The sequence below is a fragment of the Bombina bombina genome, chromosome 1, assembly GCF_027579735.1.
Source record: "Bombina bombina isolate aBomBom1 chromosome 1, aBomBom1.pri, whole genome shotgun sequence".
Classification (NCBI taxonomy): domain Eukaryota; kingdom Metazoa; phylum Chordata; class Amphibia; order Anura; family Bombinatoridae; genus Bombina; species Bombina bombina.
Window position 1 is genome coordinate 1325389316 of NC_069499.1, and position 22046 is coordinate 1325411361.

At 38.5% G+C, this 22046-nt stretch overlaps 1 protein-coding gene across 3 annotated transcripts in view; it reads left to right on the forward strand.

The window, feature by feature from the left end:
* Positions 1-22046, forward strand: part of PHKB (phosphorylase kinase regulatory subunit beta) — a 1109273-nt gene that overhangs the window by 1050767 nt on the left and 36460 nt on the right. The window lies entirely within an intron of this gene.

The window sequence follows — 22046 nt, forward strand, 5'->3', positions numbered from 1 at the left end:
TTGCGTGGAAGTTCCACATCTTCGGTATCTGCTATCCCATACGTCACTAGCTCATGGACTCTTGCCAATTACATGAAAGAAAACATAATTTATGTAAGAACTTACCTGATAAATTAATTTCTTTCATATTGGCAAGAGTCCATGAGGCCCACCCTTTTTGTGGTGGTTATTTTTTGTATAAAGCACAATTATTCCAATTTCTTGTTTGATGCTTTCACTCCTTTCTTATCACCCCACTTCTTGGCTATTCGTTAAACTGAATTGTGGGTGTGGTGAGGGCTGTATTTATAGGCATTTTGAGGTTTGGGAAACTTTGCCCCTCCTGGTAGGAATGTATATCCCATACGTCACTAGCTCATGGACTCTTGCCAATATGAAAGAAATGAATTTATCAGGTAAGTTCTTACATAAATTATGTTTTTGTCCACCTGCCGAGCTCTTCATTCCATTCCTCGGCCGTCAGTGGCTCAGTGTATGGAGGTAATCGGACTAATGGTAGCGGCAATGGACAGAGTTCCGTTTGCTCGCTTGCATCTCAGACCACTGCAACTATGCATGCTCAGTCAGTGGAATGGGGATTATGTGGATTTATCTCCTCTGATAAATCTGGATCAAGAGACCAGAGACTCTCTTCTTTGGTGGTTGTCACAGGATCACCTGTCCCAGGGAATGTGTTTCCGCAGGCCAGAATGGGTTATAGTGACGACAGACGACAGTCTTCTGGGCTGGGATGCAGTCTGGAATTCCCTGAAAGCTCAGGGTTTGTGGACTCGGGAGGAGGCTCTCCTACCGATAAATATTCTGGAATTAAGAGCGATATTCAATGCTCTCCAGGCATGGCCTCAGCTGTCTTCGGCCAGATTCATCAGGTTTCAGTCGGACAACATCACGACTGTGGCTTATATCAATCATCAGGGCGGAACAAAGAGTTCCTTAGGGATAATAGAGGTCTCAAGGATAATCCAATGGGCAGAGGCTCACTCTTGCCATCTGTCAGCGATCTATATCCCAGGTGTAGAGAACTGGGAGGCAGATTTTCTAAGTTTGTCAGACTTTTCATCCGGGGGAGTAGGAACTCCATCCGGAGGTGTTGCTCAGCTGGTTCGGCTATGGGGCACACCAGAGGTGGATCTGATGGCGTCTCTTCAGATCACCAAACTTCCTTGTTACGGCTCCAGGTCAAGGGATCCTCAGGCTGTACTGATAGATGCTCTAGCAGTACCCTGGTCGTTCAACCTGGCTTATGTGTTTCCACCTTTCCCTCTCCTTTCACGTCTGATTGCCAGAATCAAACAGGAGAGAGCATCAGTGATTTTGATAGCGCCTGCGTGGCCACGCAGGACTTGGTATGCAGACCTGGTGGACATGTCATCTCTTCCACCATGGTCTCTGCCATTGAGACAGGACCTTCTGATTCAAGGTCCATTCAAGCATCCAAATCTAATTTCTCTGCAACTAACTGCTTGGAGATTGAACGCTTGATTCTATCAAAGCGGGGTTTCTCTGAGTCAGTCATAAATACCTTGATTCAGGCTCGAAAGCCTGTTACCAGGAAAATTTATCATAACATATGGCGTAAATATCTTTTTTGGTGCGAATCCAAAGGCTTCTCCTGGAGTAAAATCAGGATTCCTAGGATTTTGTCTTTTCTCCAAGAGGGATTGGAGAAAGGATTCTCAGCTAGTTCCCTAAAGGGACAGATATCTACTCTGTCTATTTTGTTGCACAAGCGTCTGGCAGATGTTCCAGACGTTCGGGCTTTTTGTCAGGCTTTAGTTAGAATTAAGCCTGTGTTTAAACCTATTGCTCCGCCATGGAGTCTAAATTTAGTTTGAAGAGTTTCTGAACTATCTGCATTACAATGTGACTCTCCTTATCTTGTGTTCCATGCTGATACGGTGGTTTTGCGTACCAAGCCTGGGTTCCTACCTAAGGTTGTTACTAACAGGAATATCAATCAAGAAATTGTTGTTCCTTCTCTGTGTCCTAATCCTTCTTGTAAGAAGGAACGTCTGTTGCACAACTTGGATGTGGTTCGTGCTTTGAAATTTTATTTGCAGGCAACCAAAGATTTTCTTCAAACATCTTCTTTGTTTGTTGTCTATTCTGGAAAGCGTAGGGGTCAAAAGGCTACGGCGACTTCTCTTTCCTTTTGGCTGAAAAGCATCATCCGTTTGGCTTATGAGACTGCTGGACAGCAGCCTCCTGAAAGGATTACAGCTCATTCTACTAGAGCGGTAGCTTCCACATGGGCTTTTAAAAATGATGCTTCTGTTGAACAGATTTGTAAGGCTGCGACTTGGTCGTCGCTTCATACCTTTTCAAAATTTTATAAATTTACTTCTTCGGAGGCTATTTTTGGGAGAAAGGTTTTGCAAGCAGTGGTGCCTTCCGTTTACGTTCCTGTCTTGTCCCTCCCTTCATCCGTGTCCTAAAGCTTTGGTATTGGTATCCCACAAGTTAGGATGAATCCGTGGACTCGGTACATCATGCAAAAGAAAACAAAATTTATGCTTACCTGATAAATTTCTTTCTTTTGCGATGTACCGAGTCCACGGCCCGCCCTGTCTATTCAAGACAGATAGTATTTTTTTTTTATGTAAACTTCAGTCACCTCTGCACCTTATAGTTTCTCTTTTTCTTCCTTGGCCTTTGGTCAAATGATTGGGGGGTGGAGTTAAGGGGGGAGCTATATAGACAGCTCTGCTGTGGTGCTCTCTTTGCTACTTCCTGTCAGGAAGGACAATATCCCACAAGTTAGGATGAATCCGTGGACTCGGTACATCGCAAAAGAAAGAAATATATCAGGTAAGCATAAATTTTGTTTTTTGTAGTAAACTATTTTGAAAGCTGTTGGGCTCTCTCTGGTTTTACTTGGAGAGTTGGAAGTTGTTTTTTAATCTTTCCCTGTGATATTTTTAACATACACTAAAGTTCTCATTTAAAGGGACACTGTAGTCAGAAATTATATGCAAATAAAATCATAGTATAGTTTTAAAACTCTTATTTTCTAATGTACTTCATTTATTAAATATGTACCCTTTGGCCAATAATTTACTTAGAAATATTAATTGTTTCCCAACCTACTTGTATGTCAGCCGTTACGGATTACCAATCCGTGCTGACAACTGCAGTTGTAAGATGGCGGGTTTTCTGAACTAATGCGCATGCGCGAGTTACCGCAGCGTCACAGGAAACGTCACCATCTGCAGTAGAATAAGGCAAGTAGAATCTATCAGCAGCAGTCGAGTGAGCTGCGCACATCACGTAAATACATAGCTTACGATCGCTTCCAGAATCGCCCTAGAGTAAACGAGCAAACTATACTTAAAATGAAAACTAGCAAGTACGCTCAGCACTTTTCCGGCCCAGCGTACCTGGTTTTCAATCCGCCGCCCTGGAGGCAGCGGATCCCATAGGAATCAATGGGAGTCTGACCATAGCGAAAGTTCAGGTTCGCTGTTGCCAGACATCCCATTGATTCTTATGGGAAATGTCTACACCTAACACCCTAACATGTACCCCGAGTCTAAACACCCCTAATCTGCCCCCCCTACACCGCCGCAACTAAATAAATGTATTACCCCCTAAACCGCCGCTCCCGGAGCCCACCGCCACTATAATAAATATGTTAACCCCTATACCGCCGCTCCCGGAGTCCACCGCCACTATAATAAATATGTTAACCCCTATACTGCCGCTCCCGGAGCCCACCGCAAGCTACATTATACATATTAACCCCTAATCTGCCCCCCCTACACCGCCGCAACAAAATAAATGTATTACCCCCTAACCGCCGCTCCCAGAGCCCACCGCTACTATAATAAATATGTTAACCCCTATACCGCCGCTCCCGGAGTCCGCCGCCACTATAATAAATATGTTAACCCCTATACAGCCGCTCCCGGAGCCCACTGCAAGCTACATTATACATATTAACCCCTAATCTGCCCCCCCCCACACCGTCGCCACCTATAATAAATGTATTAACCCCTATCCTGCCCCCCCTACACCGCCGCCACTGTAATAAAATGATTAACCCTTAAACCTAAGTCTAACACTAACCCTAACACCCCCCTAACTTAAATATTAATTAAATAAATCTAAATAAATGTAACTCTTATTAGCTAATTGAATCCTATTTAAAACTAAATACCTTTAAAATAAACCCTAATATAGCTACAATATAAATAATAATTATATTGTAGCTATCTTAGGATTTATTTTTATTTTACAGGCAAATTTCAATTTATTTTAACTAGGTACAATAGCTATTAAATAGTTATTAACTATTTAATAGCTTACCTAGCTAAAATAAAGAGAAATTTACCTGTAAAATAAATCCTAACCTAAGTTACAATTACACCTAACACTACACTATCATTTAATAAATGAATCCTATTTAAAACTAAATACTTACCTGTAAAATAAACCCTAAGATAGCTACAATGTAATTAATAATTACATTGTAGCTATTTTAGGATTTATATTTATTTTACAGGTAACTTTGTATTTATTTTAGCTAGTTAGAATAGTTATTAAATAGTTATTAACTATTTAATAACTACCTAGCTAAAAGAAATACAAAATTACCTGTAAAATAAATCCTAACCTAAGTTACAATTCAACCTAACACTACACTATCATTAAATTAATTACATACAAATAACTACAATTAAATTCAATTAAATAAACTAACTAAAGTACAAAAAATAAAAAAAGCTAAGTTACAAAAAATAAAAAAATAATTTACAAACATTTAACAAATATTACAACAATTTTAAGCTACTTACACCTAATCTAAGCCCCCTAATAAAATAACAAAGCACCCCAAAATAAAAAAATGCCCTACCCTATTCTACATTAAAAAAGTTCAAAGCTCTTTTACCTTACCAGCCCTTAAAAGGGCCTTTTGTGGGGGCCCAACCAATCAGCTATTCGGATTGAACTTGAATCTGATTGGCTGATTCAGTCAGCCAATCAGATTTTTCTACCTTAATTCCGATTGGCTGATAGAATCCTATCAGCCAATCGGAATTCGAGTGACGCCATCTTGGATGACGTCACTTAAAGGTACCGTCATTCGTCGTTAGTCGTCGGGAAGAAGAGGATGGATCCGCGTAGGCTCCTCTGAAGATGGCTCCGCTCCTCTCAGGATGGATGAAGATTGAAGACGCCGCCTGGATTTAGACTTCTATCGGATGGAAGATTTCTTCAGCGCCGCCTGGATGATGACTTCTATCGGATGGAAGATTTCTTCAGCGCCCCTTGGATGATGACTTCTGCCGCTCCGGATCTCCTCTTCGGTTCCATCGGTGGTCGGCTGGCTGAACACGACTCAAGGTAGGATGATCTTCAGGGGGGTAGTGTTAGGTTTATTTAAGGGGGGTTTGGGTTAGATTAGGGGTATGTGGGTGGTGGGTTTTAATGTTGGGGGGGTTGTATTTTTCTTTTACAGGCAAAAGAGCTGAATTCTTGGGGGCATGCCCCCACAAAAGGCCCTTTTAATGGCTGGTAAGGTAAAAGAGCTTTGAACTTTTTTAATGTAGAATAGGGTAGGGCATTTTTTTATTTTGGGGGGCTTTGTTATTTTATTAGGGGAATTAGATTAGGTGTAAGTAGCTTAAAATTGTTGTAATATTTGTTAAATGTTTGTAAATTATTTTTTTATTTTTTGTAACTTAGCTTTTTTTATTTTTTGTACTTTAGTTAGTTTATTTAATTGTAGTTATTTGTAGGTAATTAATTTAATTAATTTAATGATAGTGTAGTGTTAGGTTGAATTGTAACTTTGGTTAGGATTTATTTTACAGGTAATTTTGTATTTCTTTTAACTAGGTAGTTATTAAATAGTTAATAACTATTTAATAACTATTCTAACTAGCTAAAATAAATACAAAGTTACCTGTAAAATAAATATAAATCCTATAATAGATACAATGTAATGATTAATTACATTGTAGCTATCTTAGGGTTTATTTTACAGGTAAGTATTTAGTTTTAAATAGGATTCATTTATTAAATGATAGTGTAGTGTTAGGTGTAATTGTAACTTGGGTTAGGATTTATTTTACAGGTAAATTTCTCTTTATTTTAGCTAGGTAAGCTATTAAATAGTTAATAACTATTTAATAGCTATTGTACCTAGTTAAAATAAATTGAAATTTGCCTGTAAAATAAAAATAAATCCTAAGATAGCTACAATATAATTATTATTTATATTGTAGCTATATTAGGGTTTATTTTAAAGGTAAGTATTTAGTTTTAAATAGGATTCAATTAGCTAATAAGAGTTACATTTATTTAGATTTATTTAATTAATATTTAAGTTAGGGGGGTGTTAGGGTTAGTGTTAGACTTAGGTTTAGGGGTTAATCATTTTATTACAGTGGCGGCGGTGTAGGGGGGGGCAGGATAGGGGTTAATAAATTTATTATAGGTGGCTACGGTGTAGGGGGGGCAGATTAGGGGTTAATATGTATAATGTAGCTTGCGGTGGGCTCCGGGAGCGGTGGTATAGGGGTTAACATATTTATTATAGTGGCGGTGGGGTCCGGGAGCGGCGGTATAGGGGGTAATACATTTATTTAGTTGCGGCGGTATAGGGGGGGGCAGGATAGGGGTTACTAGTTATAATGTAGGTGGCGGTTTAGGGGTTAATACATTTATAAGAGTTGCGGCGGGTCTAGGAGCGGCGGTTTAGGGGTTAGTAACTTTATTTAGTTGCGGGGGGCTCCGGGGTGCCGGTATAGGGGGTAGAACAGTGTAGTATAGTGTGGGTGCTTAGTGACAGCTTGTTTACATATAAACTGAACAAAAAAAGTTACTGCTTTAGTTCTTTTTAATTGTAAACAGCCGTACAATATTTAGCTAGATATAAGACGTGTCAATGTTATCTAATATGTAGAAAGTCTGGATAACCGATTCAATAGATTTTCCCTCCAATGGGCAAGCGTAAAACTAACAGAGATGTGGGTAACTTCGGCTTCTACAATTACAAATGCGCATGCGCGACTTAGCTGAATTGACGCGCAGGCTTATTAGGAAGGGTTATGCTAGTAATGATATGCATAGGAGCGAAATGTTATTGGTCAATCATTTCATATACACACTATGCCGAAAACGATGGGCTGGGAAAGGTGACGTCATGGCCGGGTAATATTTAGTTAAAATATAAGGTTTGTAAGCTTCGTTTTATACAAAATATAGGTTAGTAGCTTTTAATAGATGATAATTATACAAAATATGGGACTATTGAGTAACGAAAAAAGTAAAAAACAGTAATCCTTTAATGAGAGACATGCAAGACATGTTCCAATCTTAGATTGATGTGTAAGAGTTTTAACTTTTTTTTGGTATTGATTTATAAAAGTAGTAGGTAACATCAGATCTTTCCTTTACTTACAAGACCATTAAACCTGACACTTTAAATATCTGGAAAAAAATATAGCAGGCGAACTACATGCCAATGGTCCATGTATTTCAAATTGTATTATATGTTTGTTCTTTTTTTATTAAATGTTTGGGCATTATCAGTCTGTGAGGATTAGTAGGAAGTACAAAGCATATATTGCAGTATTAACTAATTTTCCTCAAATATTTTGGGCTAGATTGCAAGTGGCGTGCTAGTTAGTGCTCCCGCTCGAGAGTAAACATTGCTAAAAGAAATATCGCTTTAGCGTGCGCATTACAAGAAAGTAAAAGTTTTCTAGTTTTGCCAACTCGGTTACTTTTTTTTCATGCTTAGAACTTTCCTTAATTAAATATTTTGGGTTAGATTGCAAGTGGCGCACTAGTTAGCGCTCCCGCTCGGGAGCCAACATCGCTAAAAGAAATATCAGGTTAGCGTGCGCATTACAAGAAGGTAAAAGTTTTGCGTGCAAGCAAAACCTGGCGCTCGCTTACTAAAGGTCTTTGAATATTACCAACACGCTAACTTCTACCCATAAACTCAGATGGAGATCGCAGAAGAAAAAAACCCTAACACATCGCTTGCACGCTAACCTGACAGGAGTTATCTTAAAAGATTCTATATGGAGAAATGGTCTCAGATCTCTTGTCATTTATTCGCCAACCTCATTAGACATTATAGGAGAAGATTTAGAGCTATTATCTAGGCAAAGGAAGGTATCACAAAGTATTGATTAAAAGGGTGGCAATAATTGTGCCACACATATATTAAACAAAGATTGTTTTTTTTAAACCTGTGTTGTGTTTGCAATCAATGAGAGAAGAGTATTTTTGTGTATATTTTGATCAAAAGGTTAAAAAATAAAGACAATTTTCACAGCCTTCTTTGTTCATATTTACCAAGGGTGCCAATATTAGTTTAGATATATAGGTATAGGTACATATAGGTATAAGTATATATTTTACATTAACATTATCTTAAGACCGCTGCTTCATAGCTGCTGTTTCCGGTGAGCCTGAAGGCTTGTGCGGAATCAGGGGCCATTCGGCCCTTTATAAATCAGTCCCAATGTGTGCAGTGTGACAGCGGGGACATAGAGACTGAAACACACCTCCTCTTATACTTTACAAGATACAAACTCTTAAGGGATAAATACTTCACAGAAATAACAAAATAAAAGACTTCCCACAGATGTCTGAACAAGAAAGACTACATACTCTTAGGAGAAAAAAACAAAGCTCCCAGAATAGTAGCAACATATGTAACAGACTGTCACATGACCAGGACCCCCAATCAGATTAAATGAAGTGTCGTCATATTTACCCCACTATACTCCTATTTTATAAATTGTTATTGATCTGTTTTATTGTAACATATTACTTTGGCAACACTTGTAATAATGTCATGCTAATAAAGTATTCTTGACTTGACTTGAATATCCAGAACCAGTATTGGATCTGTCTGCACTTTGGTCAGATATTGTTGCACAGGCTGCAGGGCAGTGTGCATATCCAGAGCCGGTATTGGATCTGCCTGCACTTTGGTCAGGTATTGTTTCATAGGCTGCAGGGCAGTGTGCATATGCGGAACCAGTATTGGATCTGTCCACACTTTGGTCAGGTATTGTTTCATAGGCTGCAGGGCAGTGTGCATATGCAGAACCAGTATTGAATCTGTCTGCACTTTGGTCAGGTATTGTTGCACAGGCTGCAGGGCAGTGTGCATATCCAGAGCCGATATTGGATCTGCCTGCACTTTGGTCAGGTATTGTTGCACAGGCTGCAGGGCAGTGTGCATATGCAGAACCAGTATTGGATCTGCCTGTACTTTGGTCAGGTATTGTTGCACAGGCTGCAGGGCAGTGTGCATATCCAGAGTCGGTATTGAATCTGTCTGCACTTTGGTCAGATATTGTTGCACAGGCTGCAGGGGAGTGTGCATATGCAGAACCAGTATTGGATCTGCCTGCACTTTGGTCAGGTATTGTTGCACAGGCTGCAGGGCAGTGTGCATATCCAGAGCCGGTATTGAATCTGTCTGCACTTTGGTCAGATATTGTTGCACAGGCTGCAGGGGAGTGTGCATATGCAGAACCAGTATTGGATCTGCCTGCACTTTGGTCAGATATTGTTGTACAGGCTGCAGGGCAGTGTGCATATGCAGAACAAGTATTGAATCTGCCTGCACTTTGGTCAGGTATTGTTGCACAGGCTGCAGGGCAGTGTGCATATCCAGAAAGAGTATAGGATCTGCCTGCACTTTGGTCAGGTATTGTTTCATAGGCTGCAGGGCAGTGTGCATATGCGGAACCAGTATTGGATCTGTCCACACTTTGGTCAGGTATTGTTGCACAGGCTGCAGGGCAGTGTGCATATGCAGAACCAGTATTGGATCTGTCTGCACTTTGGTCAGATATTGTTGCACAGGCTGCAGGGCAGTGTGCATATCCAGAAAGAGTATAGGATCTGCCTGCACTTTGGTCATGTATTGTTTCATAGGCTGCAGGACAGTGTGCATATGCAGAACCAGTATTGGATCTGTCCACACTTTGGTCAGGTATTGTTGCACAGGCTGCAGGGCAGTGTGCATATGCAGAACCAGTATTGGATCTGCCTGCACTTTGGTCAGATATTGTTGCACAGACTGCAGGACAGTGTGCATATGCAGAACCAGTATTGGATTTGCCTGCACTTTGGTCAGATATTGTTGCCAAGGCGGCAGGGTATTGTGCATATCCAGAGCCGGTATTGGATCTGCACTTTTGATACAAACTCTTAAGGGATAAATACTTCACAGAAATAACAAAACAAATAAAAGACTGCCCACAGATGTCTGAACAAGAAAGACCATACGTACATTTAGGTGAAAAAAACATAGTAGCAAAATATGTAACAAACTGTCACATTACCAGGACACCCAATCAGATTAAATGGACTGTCATCATATTTACCCCACTATACTCCTATTTTATAAATTGTTATTGATCTGTTTTCTTGTTATTTTGGCAACACATGTAATAATGTCATGCTAATAAAGTATTCTTGACTTGAATATCCAGAACCAGTATTGGATCTGTCTGCACTTTGGTCAGGTATTGTTGCACTTTGGTCAGGTATTGTTGCACAGGCTGCAGGGCAGTGTGCATATCCAGAACCAGTATTGGATCTGCCTGCACTTTGGTCAGATATTGTTGCACAGGCTGCAGGGTAGTGTGCATATACAGAACCAGTATTGGATCTGCCTGCACTTTGGTCAGGTACTGTTGCACAGGCTGCAGGGCAGTGTGCATATGCAGAACCAGTATTGGGTCGGCCTGCACTTTGGTCAGGTATTGTTGCACAGGCTGCATGGCAGTGTGCATATCCAGAACCAGTATTGGATCTGTCTGCACTTTGGTCAGGTATAGGGAATGGGCTAAACAAATAAAGAATGTGGATGTAATCAGCTGGGTACAGCAGGGATTTTGCTTGTTGAAAAAAACTTCATTCATTACTGTTGGGAATATCAACACCTGGCCACCAGGGGGAGGCAAAGACACCCCAGCAAAAGGCTATAAATATCCCTCCTACTTTCCCCATCCCCCCAGTCATTCTTTGCCTTTCATCACTATAGGACAACCACCAGGGAGGAACAAGAAGTTCCCTAGCAATGATAGAGGTATCTCAAATTCTTCAATGGGCGGAATCTTACAACTGTCTTCTTTCCGCGATTCACATCCCGGGTGTGGACAACTGGGAAGCGGACTTCCTCAGCAGACATTCCTTTCACTCGTGGGAGTAGGCTCTCCACCCGAGGTGTTCTCAGAGATACCCAGCTATGGGTCGAGATTGAGGGATCCTCAAGTGGAATTGGTAGACGCATTAGCGGTTCCATGGAGATTCAATCTCATATATCTTTTTCCTCCATTCACCCTTCTTCTTCGAGTAGTGGCTCACATCAAGCAAGTGCAGGCTCCGGTGATTCTAATAGCTCTTTCATGGCCACAAAAGACTTGGTTTGCAGATCTCGGAGGTTACCTTGTCGTCCGGACCTTTTGACTCAGGGTCCTTTCCTACAACAAAATCTTGATTCTCTGAGACTGCGTGGAAATTGAACGTTTAGTCTTATCCAATAGAGGTTTTTTCGGATAGTGTGACACTTTAATCCAGGCTCGCAAGCCGGTCACTCACCATATTTACCACAAGGTATGGCGTACTTACCTTCAATGGTGTCAGGAACGTAGTCTTCCATGGCACAAGATGAAGGTTACCCAAATTCTAGCCTTTCTCCAAGATGGTTTGGAAAAGGGTTTATCCGCCAATTCTCTGAAGGGTCAGGTCTCAGCCCTGTCGGTCTTACTGCACAAGAGTTTAGTGGATCTTCTGGACGTGCAGTCCTTTGTTCAGGCTTTGGCTAGAATCAGGCCTTTGTTTAAACCTGTTGCTCCTCCTTGGAGCCTCAACCTTGTTCTTAGTGTTTTGCAGCAGGCTCCGTTTGAGCCTATGCATTCTGTTGATCTTAAGCTTCTATCCTGGAAGGTTTTGTTTTTGTTGACTATTACCTCAACTCGTAGAATCTCTGAAATTTCTGCTTTATAGTGTGATCCACATTACATTAATTTCCATGCTGATAAGGTGGTGTTACGTACTAAGTTAGGTTTCCTACTTAAGGTAGTCTTGAATCGCAACATCAATCAGGAAATTGATATTCCTTCCCTTTGTCCTAATCCTTCTTCCTCGAAGGAACGTTTGCTCCACAATCTGGACGTGGAATGTGCCTTAAAATTTTATCTTCAGGCTACTAAGGATTTCAGGCAATCCTCTTCCTTGTTTGTGTTATACTCTGGTAAGCTTACTGCGACTTCATTATCTTTCTGGCTGAGAAGTATCATCCATTTGGCTTATGAGACGGCTAGACAACAGCCTCCTGAGAGGATAACGGCTCATTCCACTAGAGCAGTTTCTTCTTCCTGGGTTTTCAAGAATTAATTTTCTATGGATCAGATTTGTAAGGCGGCTACATGTTCCTCCATACATACTTTTTAAAAGTTCTATAAATTTGATGTTTTTACTTCTGCGGAGGCAGCTTTTGGGAGAAAAGTGTTACAGGCTGCCCTCAGATTAGAGTCCGCCTTTTTGCCCTCCCGTTTTGTTCATTCAGTGTTCTCTGGAGCTTGGGTATTAGTTCCCAACAGTAATGAATGAAGTCGTGGACTCTCCCTGCCTTTGGAAAGAAAACAACATTTATGCTTACCAGATAAATTCCTTTCTTTACTGGCAGAGAGAGTCCACGACCTGTCCGTACTATTTTTAGGGCGGCTTCCCTGTTATTTTTTCTTCTGGCACCTCTATACCCTAATGTTTCTCTTGCTTTTCCTTGTTCCCTCGGCCGAATGACTGGGGGGATAAGGGAAGTGGGAGGGATATTTATATCCTTTGGCTGGGGGTGTCTTTGCCTCCTCCTGGTGGCCAGGTGTTGATATTCCCAAAAGAAAGGAATTTATCTAATAAGCATAAATTTAGTTTTTTCAAGTTTGTTCTGTATAGATATTTAAAAAAAAAAAACCTGTAAAATGCAGTATATACTATTAATCTTGCAAGCTATAAACAACAACAAACAAATCTCATGCCCCTCAGAACCTGTAGCTTTTATACCAGTTCTGTATATTAGCAGGAACTTGCTCATCAACCAGACAGACACATGTTTGCTCAGGATTTAAAGAGATTAACAGTGTTTAAAAATCTACTTCCTTAATGTACCTTAAAAGGAACACTGCACAGATTACATTTCATGTCATTTAAACAATTTCATTGAGTCACTTTAAAATTGTTAATTGGTATACTGTTTTCCTAATGGCTATTTCGTCTGCCGAAGGGATTTGAGACATGAATGCATTCTTCTTCAAAGTACCCCCCCCCCCTTTTTTTTCTGGGAAAAAAGACTGTGCTTTTAACACTGAACACATTATGCCAACATTTGTTTTATCATATATAGTAACCAGGAGATGTAATTAACTCAATTCCTCCACAACCCAAGAAAATCAAAAACTGGAGCTACATAAACTAGTAATAGTCTTGCATTTTAATGTCTTTCACTGAGTCCTTTTTGTAAATCTGATGTCTTATTTTCTGTTGCTTGATGATTGAAAAAGGGGTGGAGGGGTTTGGGGGATATTAAAAGTGACAATAGCTTTTTGGTTGAAGGAATCTGCTTGTCTAAAAAATTGTCCGCTGTGCAGTTCTAATCACAAGCTGAGCTTATTACCTACAAGGTCACCTGGATTCCACTGAGAATTATTTGCACATTTATTAGACTATCTGAATATTTTTTAAATTTCATTTGAAATTTCTTTCATGATGACATTTTTCGTAGATAGTTTTACTAATAAAAATTGTAAAAGTAGAAAAAATAAATAAATAAAAAGCTAGTGCTTCACAAACTTTAAATTTGAAGTAGTTTCAAAAGTCAATCACAAAAAAAAATATATCCATTTTTTTTTATTTTACTTTATTTACTTTTAAACAGAGATTATAATATTTCACGGAGCTATACAAATAAATAATATAATATACAATGTTTCATTATTTGTAATAAAACACTTTTCAATATAGTTTCATTATTTGTGTGTCACCTTTTCCTGTAATTTAACTCTAAAAATTATTTTTTTCTCAATTCTATTTGAGTATTTATAATTATAATTAGGGACAAATATAAAACAGGCAACAAAAGAAAATGTGCAACCAATCTTGTGTTGAGATACTGTTAGTTACTTTAACAATTGTGTATTACACCGAGCCTTGTTTGCACATTGTTTTTTTTTTTTTTTTTTGCCTGTTCTATATCTGTCTGTAAATGTTCTCATCAGAAGAGATAGATAAGTGAAAATCTAGGCTCCAATATGTTGGTACCCATTACCTTATGGAAACTAAAGTACTTTATAGAAACTTGTTTACATTTCTATTTACAATTTTTTTTTTTTTTTTTAAAGTGTACACTGTATATATATATATATATATATATACTGTGTGTATATATATATATACTGTATATGTGTGTGTATATATATATTTCTTTCATATAATTAGCAAGAGTCCATGAGCTAGTGACGTATGGGATATACATTCCTACCAGGAGGGGCAAAGTTTCCCAAACCTTAAAATGCCTATAAATACACCCCTCACCACACCCACAATTCAGTTTTTACAAACTTTGCCTCCGATGGAGGTGGTGAAGTAAGTTTGTGCTAGATTCTACGTTGATATGCGCTCCGCAGCAAGTTGGAGCCCGGTTTTCCTCTCAGCGTGCAGTGAATGTCAGAGGGATGTGAGGAGAGTATTGCCTATTTGAATGCAGTGATCTCCTTCTAAGGGGTCTATTTCATAGGTTCTCTGTTATCGGTCGTAGAGATTCATCTCTTACCTCCCTTTTCAGATCGACGATATACTCTTATATATACCATTACCTCTGCTGATTCTCGTTTCAGTACTGGTTTGGCTATCTGCTATATGTAGATGAGTGTCCTGGGGTAAGTAAATCTTATTTTCTGTGACACTCCTAGCTATGGTTGGGCACTTTGTTTATAAAGTTCTAAATATATGTATTCAAACATTTATTTGCCTTGACTCAGAATGTTCAACTTTCCTTATTTTTCAGACAGTCAGTTTCATATTTGGGATAATGCATTTTAATTTAACATTTTTTACCTTAAAATTTGACTTTTTCCCTGTGGGCTGTTAGGCTCGCGGGGGCTGAAAATGCTTCATTTTATTGCGTCATTCTTGGCGCGGACTTTTTTGGCGCAAAAATTCTATTTCCGTTTCCGGCGTCATACGTGTCGCCGGAAGTTGCGTCATTCTTTGACGTTATTTTGCGCCAAAGGTGTCGGCGTTCCGGATGTGGCGTCATTTTTGGCGCCAAAAAGCATTTAGGCGCCAAATAATGTGGGCGTCTTATTTGGCGCGAAAAAATATGGGCGTCACTTTTGTCTCCACATTATTTAAGTCTCATTTTTTATTGCTTCTGGTTGCTAGAAGCTTGTTCTTTGGCATTTTTTCCCATTCCTGAAACTGTCATTTAAGGAATTTGATCAATTTTGCTTTATATGTTGTTTTTTTCTTTTACATATTGCAAGATGTTCCACGTTGCAACTGAGTCAGAAGATACTTCAGGAAAATCACTGCACAGTGCTGGAGCTACCAAGCTAAGTGTATCTGCTATAAACTTTGGTATCTGTTTCTCCAGCTGTTATTTGTATTGCATGTCATGTCAAACTTATTAATGCAGATAAAATTTCCTTTAGTACTGTTACATTACCTGTTGCTGTTCCGTCAACATCTAATTTTCAGAGTGTTCCTGATAACATAAGAGATTTTATTTTTTAAATCCATTAAGAAGGCTATGTCTGTTATTTCTCCTTCTAGTATACATAAAAGTCTTTTAAAACTTCTCTTTTTTCAGATGAATTTTTAAATGAACATCATCATTCTGATGCTGATAAATTTTTGTATTTGTTCAAGATGGAATTTATTCGTTCTTTACTTAAAGAAGTGTTATTTGCATTAGAAATAGAGGATTCTGGTCCTCTTGATACTAAATGTAAACGTTTATGGGGCTGTCTCTACTCCTGCTAATGTACTACTGTTCCTACGGCAGATAGTACTTCATTTAAGGATCCTTTAGATAGGAAAATTGAATCCTTTCTAAGAAAAGCTTACTTATGTTCAGGTAATCTTCTTAGACCTGCTATATTTTTAGCGGATGTTGCTGCAGCTTCAACTTTTTGGTTAGAAGCTTTAGCGCAACAAGTAACAGATCATAATTTTATAGCATTATTATTATTCTATAACATGCTAATAATTTTATTGGTGATACCATCTTTTGATATCATTAGAGTTGATGTCAGGTATATGTCTCTAGCTATTTTAGCTAGAAAAGCTTTATGGATTAAACTTGGAATGCTGACATGTCTTCTAAGTCAACTTTGCTTTCCCTTTCTTTCCAGGGTAAATAATCATTTTCGTTCCTTTTCTCACAAGGAACAAAAGCCTGATCCTTCATCCTCAGGAGCGGTATCAGTTTGGAAACTATTTCCAGTTTGGAATATATCCAAGCCTTATAGAAACCTATAGCCAGCTCCTAAGTACCTATGAAGGTGCGGCCCTTATTCCAGCTCAGCTGGTATGGGGCAGATTACGTTTTCTTCAAAGAAATTTGGATCAATTCCGTTCTTAATCTCTGGTTTCAGAAACATTGTTTCAGAAAGGTACAGAATTGGCTTCAAGTTAAGGCCTCCTGCTAAGAGATTCTTTTCTTTCCCGTGTCCCAGTTAACACAGCAAAGGCTCAGCATTTCTGAAATGTGTTTCAGATATAGAGTTGGCTGGAGTATTTATGCCAGTTCCAGTTCTGGAACAGGGGCTGGGGTTTTATTTTATCTCTTCATTGTACCAAAGAAGGTCAATTCCTTCAGACCAGTTCCGGATTTATCATTATTGAATCGTTATGTTAGGATACCAACATTCAAGATGGTTACTGTAGGACTATCCTGCCTTTTGTTTAGCAAGGGCATTATATGTCTACAATAGATTTTCAGGATGTGTATCTGCATATTCCGATTCATCCAGATCACTTTTTAGTGTCTGAGATTCTCTTTTTAGACAAGCATTACCAGTTTTTTGGCTCTACCGTTTGGCCTAGCCTCAGTTCCAAGAATTTTTTTCAAAGGTTCTCGGTGCCCTTCTTTCTGTAATCAGAGAATAGGGTTTTGGTATTTCCTTATTTGGACGATATCTTGGTATTTGCTCAGTCTTCTCATTTTCAAAGAATCTCATACGAATCGACTTGTGTTGTTTCTTCAAGTTCATGGTTGGAGGATCAATTTACCAATCAGTTCATTGATTCCTCAGACAAGGGTAACCTTTTTAGGTTTCTAGATAAATTCAGTGTTTATGACTCTGTCCTTGTCAGACAAGAGAAGTTTAACATTGATATCAGCTTGTCAAAACCTTCAGTCACAATCATTCCCTTTGGTAGCCTTATGCATGGAAATGTTGGGTCTTAGGACTGCCGCATCAGATGCGATCTCCTTTGCTCGTTTTCACATGCGACCTCTTCAGTTCTGTATGCTGAACCAATGGTGCAGGGATTACTCAAAGATATCTCAATTAATATCTTTAAACCGATTTTACAACACTCTCTGACATGGTGGACAGATCACCATCGTTTAGTTCAGGGGGCTTCTTTGTTCTTCCGACCTAGACTATAATCTCAACAGATGCAAGTCTTACAGGTTGGGGAGCTGTGTGGGGGTATCTGACGGCACAAGGGGTTTGGGAATCTCAGGAGGTGAGATTTCCGATCAATATTTTGGAACTCCGTGCAATTTTCAGAGCTCTTCAGTCTTGGCCTCTTCTGAAGAGAGAGTTGTTCATTTGTTTTCAGATAGACAATGTCACAACTGTGGCATACATCAATCATCAAGGAGGGTCTTACAGTCCTCTGGCTATGAAAGAAGTATCTCGAATTTTGGTTTGGGCGGAATCCAGCTCCTGTCTAATCTCTGCGGTTCATATCCCAGGTATGGACAATTTGAAAGCGGATTATCTCAGTCGCCAAACGTTGCATCCGGGCGAATGGTCTCTTCACCCAGAGGTATTTCTTCAGATTGTTCAAATATGGGAACTTCCAGAAATAGATCTGATGGCTTTTCATCTAAACAAGAAACTTCCCAGGTATCTGTCCAGATCCCGGGATCCTCAGGCGGAGGCAGTGGATGCATTATCACTTCCTTGGAAGTATCATCCTGCCTATATCTTTCCGCCTCTAGTTCTTCTTCCAAGAGTAATCTCCAAGATTCTGAAGGAATGCTCGTTTGTTCTGCTGGTAGCTCCGGCATGGCCTCACAGGTTTTGGTATGCGGATCTTGTCCGGATGGCCTCTTGCCAACCGTGGACTCTTCCGTTAAGACCAGACCTTTTGTCTCAAGGTCCTTTTTTCCATCAGGATCTGAAATCCTTAAATTTAAAGGTATGGAGATTGAACGCTTGATTCTTGGTCAAAGAGGTTTCTCTGACTCTGTGATTAATACTATGTTACAGGCTCGTAAATCTGTATCCAGAGAGATATATTATAGAGTCTGGAAGACTTATATTTCTTGGTGTCTTTCTCATCTTTTTTCTTGGCATTCTTTTAGAATACCGAGCATATTACAGTTTCTTCAGGATGGTTTAGATAAGGGTTTGTCCGCAAGTTCCTTGAAAGGTCAAATCTCTGCTCTTTCTGTTCTTTTTCACAGAAAGATTGCTATTCTTTTTGATATTCATTGTTTTGTACAAGCTTTGGTTCGTATAAAGCCTGTCATTAGTCAATTTCTCCTCCTTGGAGTTTGAATTTGGTTCTGGGGGCTCTTCAAGCTCCTCCATTTGAACCTATGCATTCATTGGATATTAAATTACTTTCTTGGAAAGTTTTGTTCCTTTTGGCCATCTCTTCTGCCAGAAGAGTTTCTGAATCATCTGCTCTTTCTTGTGAGTCTCCTTTTCTGATTTTTCATCAGGATAAGGCGGTGTTGCGAACTTCTTTTGAATTTTTTACCTAAGTTGTGAATTCCAACAACATTAGTAGAGACTTTGTGGTTCCTTCATTATGTCTTAATCCTAAGAATTCTAAGGAGAAATCGTTGCATTCTTTGGATGTTATTAGAGCTTTTGAAATATTATGTTGAAGCTACTAAGTCTTTCCGAAAGACTTCTAGTTTATTTGTTATCTTTTCCGGTTTTAGAAAGGCCAGAAAACTTCTGCCATTTCTTTGGCATCTTGGTTGAAATCTTTAATTCATCTTGCCTATGTTGAGTCGGGTAAGACTCCGCCTCATAGGATTACAGCTCATTCTACTAGGTCAGTTTCTACTTCCTGGGCGTTTAGGAATGAAGCTTCGGTTGATCAGATTTGCAAAGCGGCAACTTGGTCCTCTTTGCATACTTTTACCAAATTCTACCATTTTGTTGTATTTTCTTCTTCTGAAGCAGTTTTTGGTAGAAAAGTACTTCAGGCAGCGGTTTCAGTTTGAATCTTCTGCTTATGTTTTTCATTAAACTTTATTTTGGGTGTGGATTATTTTCAGCAGGAATTGGCTGTCTTTATTTTATACCTCCCTCTCTAGTGACTCTTGTGTGGAAAGATCCACATCTTGGGTAGTCATTATCCCATACGTCACTAGCTCATGGACTCTTGCTAATTACATGAAAGAAAACATAATTTATGTAAGAACTTACCTGATAAATTCATTTCTTTCATATTAGCAAGAGTCCATGAGGCCCGCCCTTTTTTTGTGGTGGTTATAATTTTTTTGTATAAAGCACAATTATTCCAATTCCTTATTTTATATGCTTTCGCACTTTTTTCTTATCACCCCACTTCTTGGCTATTCGTTAAACTGAATTGTGGGTGTGGTGAGGGGTGTATTTATAGGCATTTTAAGGTTTGGGAAACTTTGCCCCTCCTGGTAGGAATGTATATCCCATACGTCACTAACTCATGGACTCTTGCTAATATGAAAGAAATGAATTTATCAGGTAAGTTCTTACATAAATTATGTTATATATATATATATATATATATATATATAATATGTTTTCAGGGTTATCTTTGCTTTGAATACAGCTTGTCTAGTATTAATTTCCTGTTTACTATTTTTTTAAGAAATCCCGCTTCTCTCTAGTGTATCTCTCTTATTGGATCACCACTGCATATCCTATTTTCATGTACAAGGGAGCAGTAATTGATATTTTTGGGACATACATAGCAAATGTATATAGTACATTATTTTTCACATATATTGTGTGATTGTGTCAAATGAAGGACCACAATAAAGTTATTGAAATTTAGGAAACACATGGGAAGGTTATTAGTAGCCATAACAGCGATTGTTCAGATTACAAAGTCAAACGCTAGAAAATGTGAGCTTATTTTTTAAACTAATTAGAGTAATTGTTGTCGTTTGTCAACATTTGCTATGATAAGTAGAGTTCACAATTGACTGGGTGCACATGGTTTTGAGTCTTTAAATAACTATAACAAATAATTGCAATTAAGCAAGCAGTGTATGTTCCGAGTTTGACTGGCGTTATGCCAATTACTAACTATCCCAAATTAAAAAGAATACAATTATGCAGTGTGCCATCATTACAGCTTCATAAAATGTTGTATTTATTAACATCAAGCAGCCATGGAGGAATAATTGTGAGATCTAGGGCAAATGTAGTGTTATCATTTGCTCTTCGTGCAAACATAGTAACTGAGACACTAAAGTTTATGCTAATAGGTCTGTGGGTGAATAAAAACATAACTTGTTTTCTCAGTGAAATAATGGATGAAAGTGCATAATGGTAATAAAGCTTAATAAAGCAAAATACAGTACAAACCTATTAATATCTAAGGAACTATAATTGTCACAGATCAAACATCTCTTCCATTTGCTAAAAACACACAAAAAAGGCTTTAAGATGCATGAGAGATTTATGTTTATTTTCTTTTACAAGTGCAGTGACCAGTGATGACTATTATGTGTTTGCTTTTATTTTAACTAGGTATAGTCCTTTACTTAGGCACAATTATCTTAAAGGGACTTTAAACCTTTCATAATTCAGGAAGAGCATATCATTTTAAACAACTATCAATTTTGCTTCATTCTCTTGGTATCTTTTATTGAAGGAGGAGCAATGCACTACTGGGAGCTAGCTGAGCATATGTGTAAGCCAATAACAAGATGTATATATGTGCAGCCACCAATCAGCAACTATGTCCCTGTTACTGAGCCTACTTAGAGCTTTTCAACAAATAACAAGAGAGTAAAGCAAATTAGATAATAGAAATAAATTGGAAAGTTGTTTAAAATTGTAGGCTCAGTCTGAATCATGGAAGCCACTTTTGGGGTTTCATGTTCCTTTAATTCTGCACATTGAAAACACTTTGCAATGTACTTTGCTTATTCCATGCACCTTCTTTTATGGTAAACACTGACACACTTACCTGCTACATAGTGATTGGTTAAAATATAGGTAACTCATTTATTTATTTCCTTTATTGGCCAAAGTAAAATTATATATACTTAGGTTTTTTTAAAGAGGTATGACCCTGGGATGCAAAACAAGATAAATGTTAGCGTACAAATTATTATTATTTTAAACGCTGTTGAAACATTTCATTTGTATCCAGATCTTTTGCAGCGCAGGGATTAATTTCTGATGCATATATAAAAATGACCCTAATTGTTCCTATAAGTGAAATATGCTGGAAAATGATCGGCTGCATCAGTTATCCTTTTTTATGGTTGAATTAAACATCTCAGCTTTTTCCTTAAATAAATACTTTGACTTATTTATTTTTTCTGTTGCCCTGTGATTTTGAGAGAGACAGCTATGCTTCATCTTCTATACCTAGAGCCACAGGGAAGGTTTAACGTATAATATGTTGTAAGTAGTCTGAAAGCAATAGACTGATTCAGCAATTAGTAAACCAAGGTTTGTTGAGCATACATTTTACTCACACATTTACAGTCAAAACATTATTCTAGTATCACTTTAAATAGCCATTATTAATGTGATTAATTATACAATGCAGTATCAGCATTCAGGTTCTTTATTTGATAATGTAGTTAT